Source organism: Amborella trichopoda, chromosome 2 (genome assembly GCF_054954075.1).
Source record: "Amborella trichopoda isolate Santa Cruz 75 chromosome 2, AtrichopodaSantaCruz75HAP2 v2.0, whole genome shotgun sequence".
NCBI lineage: Eukaryota > Viridiplantae > Streptophyta > Magnoliopsida > Amborellales > Amborellaceae > Amborella > Amborella trichopoda.
Genome location: NC_142337.1, coordinates 25112359 through 25121843, shown reverse-complemented (window position 1 = coordinate 25121843; position 9485 = coordinate 25112359).

The window sequence follows — 9485 nt, the reverse complement described above, 5'->3', positions numbered from 1 at the left end:
TATATGGCCGTTCAAGGAACTTCTATGAGTACCATGTGGCATTTGTATGCCACTTGTGTGCCCTTGCATGCCACATGTCTGCCACTATTTGCCCCTTGTGTGCCCTTACATGCCATCAGCCTGCTGCCTCCCCCTCTTCGCTTACAAGTCCCCCCCCCCCCCCCCCCCCCTCTTCACACCTCTCTCAAGAGTTTATGCGCTCCCCCTCACCCACGACCTACCTTTCAAAACACTTAGAACCTCAAGCTTGAGACCATCTTTGGAAGCTTGGCCTATGTGGGGGAAACTTGAAGTTTTTTTATGCATGTAAGTGGGTTTAGCTACCATGTCTTCGTGTTTTTAGTTAATGCATATTTTCGTAGTCTATCAAATTATGAGGTTTAAGCATGATTTTGGATGAAACTTTGAACATGAATATGGCTTGAATGCTCTTGCAATCTTGATGGAATGTGCATGTTTTTCCTGAATTGTGACTCCACTTTGAGTAATTATTTGAGCACTGAAATTATTTCTGTTGATTATGAAATTTTGTAGGAAAGTACCTCTTTGAGTCTATTTTAAGAGGGAAAATACCTCATATCAATATCTCTTTTGATTAGAAAGTTATGAGCTATTTTCTAGAACATACCAGAATTATGAAACGAAATTCCGAGAACTGTACATGTTTTTGTGTAAGATTTTTCACTGCCAAAATCATGTTTGAATGAGTTCAAACAACTTTTAATGAAATATTAGTGAGTCTATTTTAAATATAGTGTCGGAATCAAAATAAAATTCCTTATGGTTTGGAAATTATGCCACTTTTTGTGAAGATGTCACTATTGTGAATGCAGGAATTTCTTCAGAACTGTTACATGTATTGTGCAACATTGTTCACTGACCAAAATATCTCAGAATGAGGCCAAACTACTTCTAAATGAAAGATGTCTGGATCTATTTTGAAAATAGTTTGGAAGCATGATCAAATTCTCTGCGATTCGAAAGTTAAGTTCATTTTTCTACAAGGATACCACACTGGATTTTCTACTAAATTTTCTAGAACTATCATATGTCTTGTGTAGCATTGTTCACTTATGAAAGTATCTCAGAATGAGGCCAAACCACTTCTAAACGAAATATGACATAATCTATTTTAAAAATAGTTTTGGAACTATGACAAAATTTCTTGTGGATTGGAAGTTATATTCATTTTTCTAAGAGATTATCACACTGAAATTTTTGCTCTCCTTTGAAATATTCAAGGTGCATGGTTGTAATAAGACATGCTTTGAAATATTGAATGTGCATGGTTGTAATAAGACATGCTTTGAAATATTGAATGTGCATAGTTGTAATAAGACATCCTTTGAAATATTGAATGTGTATGGTTGTAATAAGACATGCTTTGAAATAGCATGTTTTGAAATAAGACATGCCATAAATGTGATATGAAGCATTATGCAATGGGTCATCCATTGATAATGTGATATGATATGATACGAAAGTTCTGCTAGCAGTCTAGGTCTTTCCCTGACTCTTGATGATCGGAAGGGAGTTAGGATGTGAGTCGGTCGTGCCCCCCAATATATGTATAAATGGCACTACGCAATAGGTCATCCATTGGTGGTGTAACGCATCCAGTTAGAAAGTAAATGAGGGTTGTGTCTTGCAAGGCCATCAGATATCAAAAGCCCCAAAGCGCGATGGGGATTGTGTGTGTGAGTGTGAAGACATTACGAAATAGTTCATCCATTTGTCATTGTCTTCCTTCATGAGTAAGGGTAGAAGTCCTAAGTATTGGGATTTGACTTGGCTTGATTGATCAAGCTTCTACTTCAGGAATAGGTGATATTAAGATTGCTTGCAGTTATTATATACTTGCCTGAATTAGTGATATGTTATTTCAATGAAAAGAGTTGATAAACTGTTAGCTTATTTGATATCTCATATTTTCTTTGTGCTTGCTCCACCATAAAAGAAATTTCTCACGACATGTTGAATTGTGATGCGTGACTCCATATTGTATAACCTGAATGAATTCTGGGGACGGTTATGAATAACTGTGTATAGGAAGGAATGCATGGCTCTTTGGTCTACTTACTAGGCTTTATAGTTCATCCCTTTGACTTTCTTCGATGTAAAGTGATAACTCGTGGTTTGAGGATGGACTGTTGGGTGATCGCTGCTGACAGTTGGAGCTCGAACTTGACGAGGAAGCTTATTTTTTATTGTAGGTCTTAGATGGCAGTTTGGCCATATATTTTTTTTGTTTTGATGTTATGTAATTGGGCCTTTAGTGCCTTGGACATATTTGTAAAACTTTGATGCTCCTGTATATATATATGTATACATTTTTTGGTTTTAGTCTACTCAGCTTTTGATGGTTGTATTTGGAGTTTTGTTTTCTTTCATGGTTTTCTTTGATTCATTCTTTTCAAAAGCGTTGAGTGCACTCCCACTTGAGTAGCATTCGTTACCTTTGATCATAGTCCTGTACCATCAGGGCTGTGACAAGGATGGTACACATTAAATATTGTGAAAAGTTATTTGTTATGAAAGAATGACAGTGCCAATATGAAGAATAAGTGCAAAATTACTTCACAAGGTTAATGGGTGATGAAGGTTCTATAGATGAAAGAAAAGATGGATAACAATCAATGTGGTCCGTGGCACCACTGTCTAGGATCCATGTATCATGGAATGAAGAAAAGGTTAACAAACAAAGATTACCTGCGCGATTGACCAAGTGACTTCAACTATCTACACGTAGCATTACAAAAGTTGACGGTGTTGGTTGGTTGTAAATTGAGGGGCTGTTGTGGATGTAAGTTGGTTGATGGAAGGAATTGCAGTAGTTTCAACAGTGAAGGCATGGGGCTTCTTTTGCCATTTTGGGATAGCCCACAAGTTTGAAACATCGGTCCTTTTTATGACCATCTTTGTGACAGTAATCACAATGCAACAAGGGGCGTGTACAAGTCTTCTTTTAGGCAATATTATGGTTTGCAGTCGGTTTCACAAGTGCATGAGACTGAACCATAGTAAAGGCTGTAGCGTCTGGTGCAGGGATATGTAAATTGATCTCACAATGTCGTTCTTCTTAAAGAATAAGGGAGTAGACTTTGGCAACAATTGATAGTGTATCAATGAGTAAATGTTACTCAGCACAACACTGTAGGACTCATTAACCTATCAAAAGTTGCAAAAGTCGTTCTTATTGGATATAATTATTAAGATTTCTAAGTGCCCCACAAGAACATGGGGTAAAAAGAAGTGAGAGAGGCTAACTCATCCCTTCTTTTTTTTTTTAAATTGAGTGAAGTAAGAGGCAACTAAGAGTTGCTCTTGTTGGAAGGTGGCCACAAATTTCTTGATTTAGTAAAGTTGTGGGGCATTGCTTAGTGAAAAACAATCTTGCAGACCAGTCCACACTTCATGCGTTGTGGAGGCAAACACAACACTCTTTACAAGATCTTTGGATAAGGCATTAAGAAGCCAAAACAAAATCATATCAAACATCTCTCCCAAATGGAAAAAGATGGAGAAGAAGGCTCTGGTTTAGGTGTAGTTCCATCAATAAAGGTCAGCTTGTTTTTGGCACTTAGGGTCATGCTCATGGTACGAACCTAAGTACAATAATTATTTATTGCCCTTGTGAGAGGATGCAAAACAAGAACAGTCCCCAGACTATTGAAATGATGTAAAAAATAAAGGGATTTATTTGCATTTGAAGAATCTGTGGTGGTATTGGTATCGATGTCAGTCATGGCTCACAAAGCTTTGAAGAAAGCGGAAGTGCAGTAGTGTGGAGTCTATCTAATTTGTAGGGTGTGTGATATCATGTCACACCAAAACAAGTGGATATAGAGAGATCTCGACTTGAAGAAAGAGGAAGTGCTTTGATTTGTCTTGTCAACCTGAGCACGCATAGCTCGGCACCCACGTGCCTGACATTCACTCACTGCTGGGGACAGCTAGCTCTTCACTGTCATTGCGCTTCAACCAGCTTTGTCGGATCAAAGCGTGCATTGCTCGATACCCCCGTACCTTTCACTCATTTTCTTGTTTGTGCACACTCTTGCCTGCATGCCACACTTCTCGTCACACGCACTTGTGTTGTTTGGCACACTTTTTGCATGCACATATAAAATCTCTTACAAAAATAGTTTTTCGAAAATCCTGCATCTGATACTCAAGCTATTAGAGTAGGGACCTAGATCTAGCAAAAGGGCATCAAGAATTGTGGGCCCACAACGGGAGTTCTCCCCACACCCTCTGTCTTATCCCATCGACCTCTAAGAACTCCCCCGCAATACTTTGGTCCCATAACAACTTATACAAGAGGTTTGGACCAAAGGTAGGCGATACCCTATTACCCCACCTCATTTCTTAAAAAGGTTTACCTGAGGCATTAGCTCTAAACCTGGCCTTACTTGTTAGCGGTTTAGAGGGACCCATTTTCTTTTTGATTGATTATTGTGCTTAAGTAGAGAGCTGTACTATGACCCAAGTGCAGGAGTGTGGGATTCGGACACCGAGTCCACCGCCAACTCATACCGAAAGTCGGGTACATCGACAGGTCACCCAATGAGGCAATGCATACTCGTCCCCTAGGACTATGGGACTCAACCTCAGTTCTAGCCCATGATCTGACCACCCAAGTTGACGGACCGATACTAGGGATCGTCAAGATGTGTCGTCAAGCCCACTCTGAATAGCTAAGGGGTCAGACCGGGCGCAATCCTCCAACATGCTAGAGTATCACAACAGTCACGACGTTGGACACAAGACATGGGTGTGCTTTCAGTGGCGACCAAGTCGCTGATTTAAGCATAGACAATCCCTAAAACTCCCTAGTCTCCCCCCAACCCAGCAAAGAGCATTCTCCCATGAATAGTGCAACTGGATCCTCCAATGCCCACAGCAACCGTAGGTCGATGGGCCACATCTTAGGGCTTGCCCACCTAACCCAAAGGTAGCACCACCTAACATGGCTCAGATTGCCATTGGGACTGGCCACACCATAGACTCGGTTGTCATAGCTTAAGTTGTTCTCCAAGCCATATCCAACCCTAGCTTAGGACATGCGGTGAACCTTTTAACCCCGCTCAATCTGGAGCCTTCTTAATTCGGTTGAGTGCATCCTGATCCTAGCATGGTGCCAAACCTACCCACCTTTTATCCATCCTATTATTTTCCCCCTTCATGACACCACTTGTCCCCATGGCACCAGCCTACCCACCAGAACAACAGCTAACACCTATTTACCCCTCTGTCCAGTCAACCACTCTGGAAAGCAACTCGTGGGTACCTTCCGCCCAGGTGGACGCTAAGTACCTATCTTTGGAAACCAAGTTAAGATCATGAGAGGAGCCCTACTGCGGATGGGATTTGATGACCCATCCCTCATGGTATGACGAGTCTTATCTAGATGGCTTGACCGATCTCCCCATGAACTTCATACTACCGGATTTTCAAAACCGCTTCAATGGAAAATGGGATGCCGATCTAAATGTGACAAGTTATTTACTCGTCGTCTCTGCCCTGCGTGACAAACCAACCGCCCTAAAGTTGATGTTTGTTCATAGTCCCGCATGAGATTTCGTCACATGGTACAACAACTTTGTGAGGGACTACCTCGAGGCGTCATGCTGAGACATGTTCAAAAAATTTGTGACGAATCATCGGGCCAAGAAGCCACACCCTATCTCTCTCGAGGAATTAGTAGCCTTTAAATAAGGACCCAACGCAGCATTCACTGAATTTGTTGACAGATTCAATGCTATGACTGCAAGGGTCCTGAAATGTCCTCTCTCAAACCCTGCCAAAATCAACCGATACTGGAAAATTTCAACCTAGAGTACAAGACATTTTTCAGTCATGGCAGAATCCCTGTGACTTTCCACATCATGTCAGATAGGATCATGCTATACGAAAGGACCAAGTCCTAGCTAGCCGGTGCTAAACCAATTAAAAATCAAAGAATCAATGAGCTCTAGGGAAAAAAACAGCTCGAGGGAAGGCCCTATAAACTAGGGAGGTGAATCAAATCATACTCCATCAAACAGCCCCAGATAACTGGAACCGTCCCGCTTATCAAAATCAGTAAGGAAACCGAGCTGTTGACAAGAACAGATACAAGCCATATAACCTGCCCATAAGGCCACAAAGGCGCTTCACAACTCTAAGGCAACCTTTGGCCGAAGTCCTTCACCAACTCCTCAAGGAAGAAGACCTAGTGCTTCCTCCCCAAATGCCACCGCCATATGAGTTAAAAGATAAGACCAAATGGTGCGAATGACATTGACATTACCACCACACCACTCAGGATTATATCTCCTTAAAGCATCAAATTGAGAATCTAATGCAGACGGGGATAATCAACATGGTTAACCTAGGAGAGCTCGTTCAAGAGGCAAACCAGAAAATGGGAATATATGTCGACCCGCTATCGAGCTGAAATCCTTAGACAAGCAGGTCATCAGTCGACCCAAAGGGAAAAATGATAGTAACAACTGTCCATGATGTTCCATACATCATATATCCCCCTTGCTCCATCTTTCCCTAAATAATACCCACTACCACAACCTTTTATGTCCCGAGGAGGTCTACCCCTCAAGAGCCTCTGACGCACCCTTAAGAAGTTGAGATTCCCTGTGATAAGGAGTCCCACAATGAAAAGGTCGAAGAAACAGACCAATCTCCCCCTTCTGACCTAGCAGTAATCAGTGTTGAAGGTAGACACCTTGTTCAAAAGAGCATAAAATTGGAAGGAGCATACAAAGAAGCTGACACATGGATTAATGAAGATAGGTCCTTGCCGATGGGGTGATCACATGCCTCACTAGGCATGGCCGTCACTTCAAGCCCATCCAACTCAGAGCCAAAACCTTGCAAGAGAGGATAGGGAATCCTTCCCTACGCCTCAATCCCTTACTGATAACCAGGATTTTGACACTCGGCCAACCCATGACGGGGCAGTTCCCAATATCCCTCATACCTATGACCTTCGAACTCATCTAGCTAAGATCCCATAATCCATATCTATCCTAGATTTTCTTAAGAGTTTTCTGACACAGTGGCACCAAATTGAGGACGTGCTCTGGAAGGCACATGTCTCCCCAAACACAGGACCGGAAGAACTCAGTGGGATGATCTCCCAGTTGATGGCCTCAACGCCTATCACTTTTGCTGACATCTATCTTCCTCCTGACTTCGATCGATACCATAATTGGGCGCCCTACATAGCCGTCTACACCACATGGCATGGGACTCCTCGAGTACTCATGCCCCTCAAAATTTGTTCGGCAAGGACGTTGGAGAGGATAAGCATAGACTTAACTCTTTTATAACCCTCTTAGGTCACCATTACAACTTATGATAGGAGTAAAAAGCCAACAAAAGGCATTATGCCCCTAGCTCCCACGATAGGACCTATATCCCAGATAGTGAAATTTTACATCTCAAAAGTAGATCCCTCATTCAACCTGCTTCTAAAATAGCCTTGGCTTCATGAAAATCTGGCCACCGCCTCAACACTTCACTAATGTCTCAAAATCCCTTTGGCTCAAGGGGTGGTCACAGTTTTTGCTAACCAACCCCAGACAATCAATCTACTCGACCTTGATCAGTCATGGGGCATCAATGACCTGGGGAGCAATGATGCCCCCTAGTAATATATGATGCACCACTTTAACTTTTGAGACGGACAATCCTGCCCTATAAAAATTAAAATACTCTTCTTATTTCGAACAAATTCGATTATATTACGAAATGTGCAATTACGGGTCGTCCGAAGCCTGGCACATGCTTTTAACCCAAGGCTTTCATGTCTGGCATGTTCTAAGAACCATGGAAGAGGGATATCTGTGGCACTCACAAAAGCCCCAAGTGCCAAAGGAAAAAGAAGGACAGAAGAGGGCTAGGGTATTCACACACTTTCACTAAGAATTATGAAGAACCCGAAGGGCCGTTTAAATTCGTCCTTAAGGGCATTCAAAACCCTGACTCTAGAAGCTCGGTACCTTTAAACCTGCAAATGGGAGACACCACTACTCTTCTCACTGAAGTCTCATGACTTCTGGACCTGGGCAAATGTAGTATTACACCTCCAATTAATGTTCTTTGTTCCGTGCACAATCCTCTTAGTCGAAGACCATCTTGCCCAGCTCAACTTCAGTAGTCGAGAGACAGACTCTGATTAAGGCCATGCTTTCTCACCTCCCAAGAGGGCTCGAAGTAAAATTGCTCCCTTGCTCTGATGACCTCCAACTCGCTTGAAGGCTTCCAACAGCATCAACAAATACCGATGCCAAAAAACGAGTAGGCGCATGGTATCCACAGGAATACCTTGTGTGCTCTCTCCCTCCTGTCATTCCTACTAACCCCTTTAATGTTCAAATTGATTAAAGTATGGACAAATCTAATCAAAGTTTGGATTTCTCCAAGAAAAATAATTTTGAAGAAGTAAATGGCTCAACACCTATAATGGAAAGCACAATTCATATTGATGAGTTGGACCTCTCCTTCTTGGATCAAGCAGAGGTTGAATCTGAGAGTGATACCTAACTGAAAGAGCTTAAAACCCACATCGAACTTTTTCGAAGTAGAAATTCGATGGCAACTTAATGGCTGTCGTCGAAGAGACATTTGATGTCAACCTCAACTCGGAAGATGACCTGAAGATCATCAAGATCAGGACTGCTCTATCATCTCAATAACAAGAAGAGATGATCGCCTTCCTTAATAAATATCAGGATGTCGTCGCATGGACATACAATGACATGCCCAAAATAGACCCTACTCTAGTGGAGCACCACCTTAGCGTACACGATAGGGTGGTTCCATTTAACAAAAGGCTAGGCTACTAAAGGCCCAACTGGAATGAAGAACTAAGGAGGAAATCGACAAGCACCTAAAAGCAAATCTCATCGTACCTGTCGATTATCCAGACTGATTGGCTAATATTGTAGTCGTCCTCAAGAAAGACGGCCAAATGCCAATGTGTGTCAATTTTAGGGATCTAAATAGGGCTTGTCCGAAAGACGACTTCCCCTTGCCTAATATAGATGCCCTAGTCGATAATAATGCCAAGGACGAGTTATTATTCTTCATGGACGGTTTTTTGGGCTACAATCAAGTCCGTATGGCTAAGGATGATCAAATCCTTCATTACGTCATGGGGAACATATTGTTATCAGGTAATGCCCTTCGGTAGTGGCTTCTATATTCCATAATATAATGCACATCAACATGGAGGACAATGTGGACAACATCCAAGTCAAGTCCAAGACTCGGGACGACCATCGAGCCGACTTAAGATCGGTGTTCGATCGACTTCAAAGACATCAAATTAAGCTCAACCCTTAAAAATGTGCTTTCGGAGTCGCTTCGAAAAAATTGTTAGGTTTCATCATCAATCAAAGGGGAATTGAGGTAGACTCGCTCAAAATCCAGGCCATTACCGAGATGCCACCTGCAAGGAACGTAAGGGAAATACGAGGCCT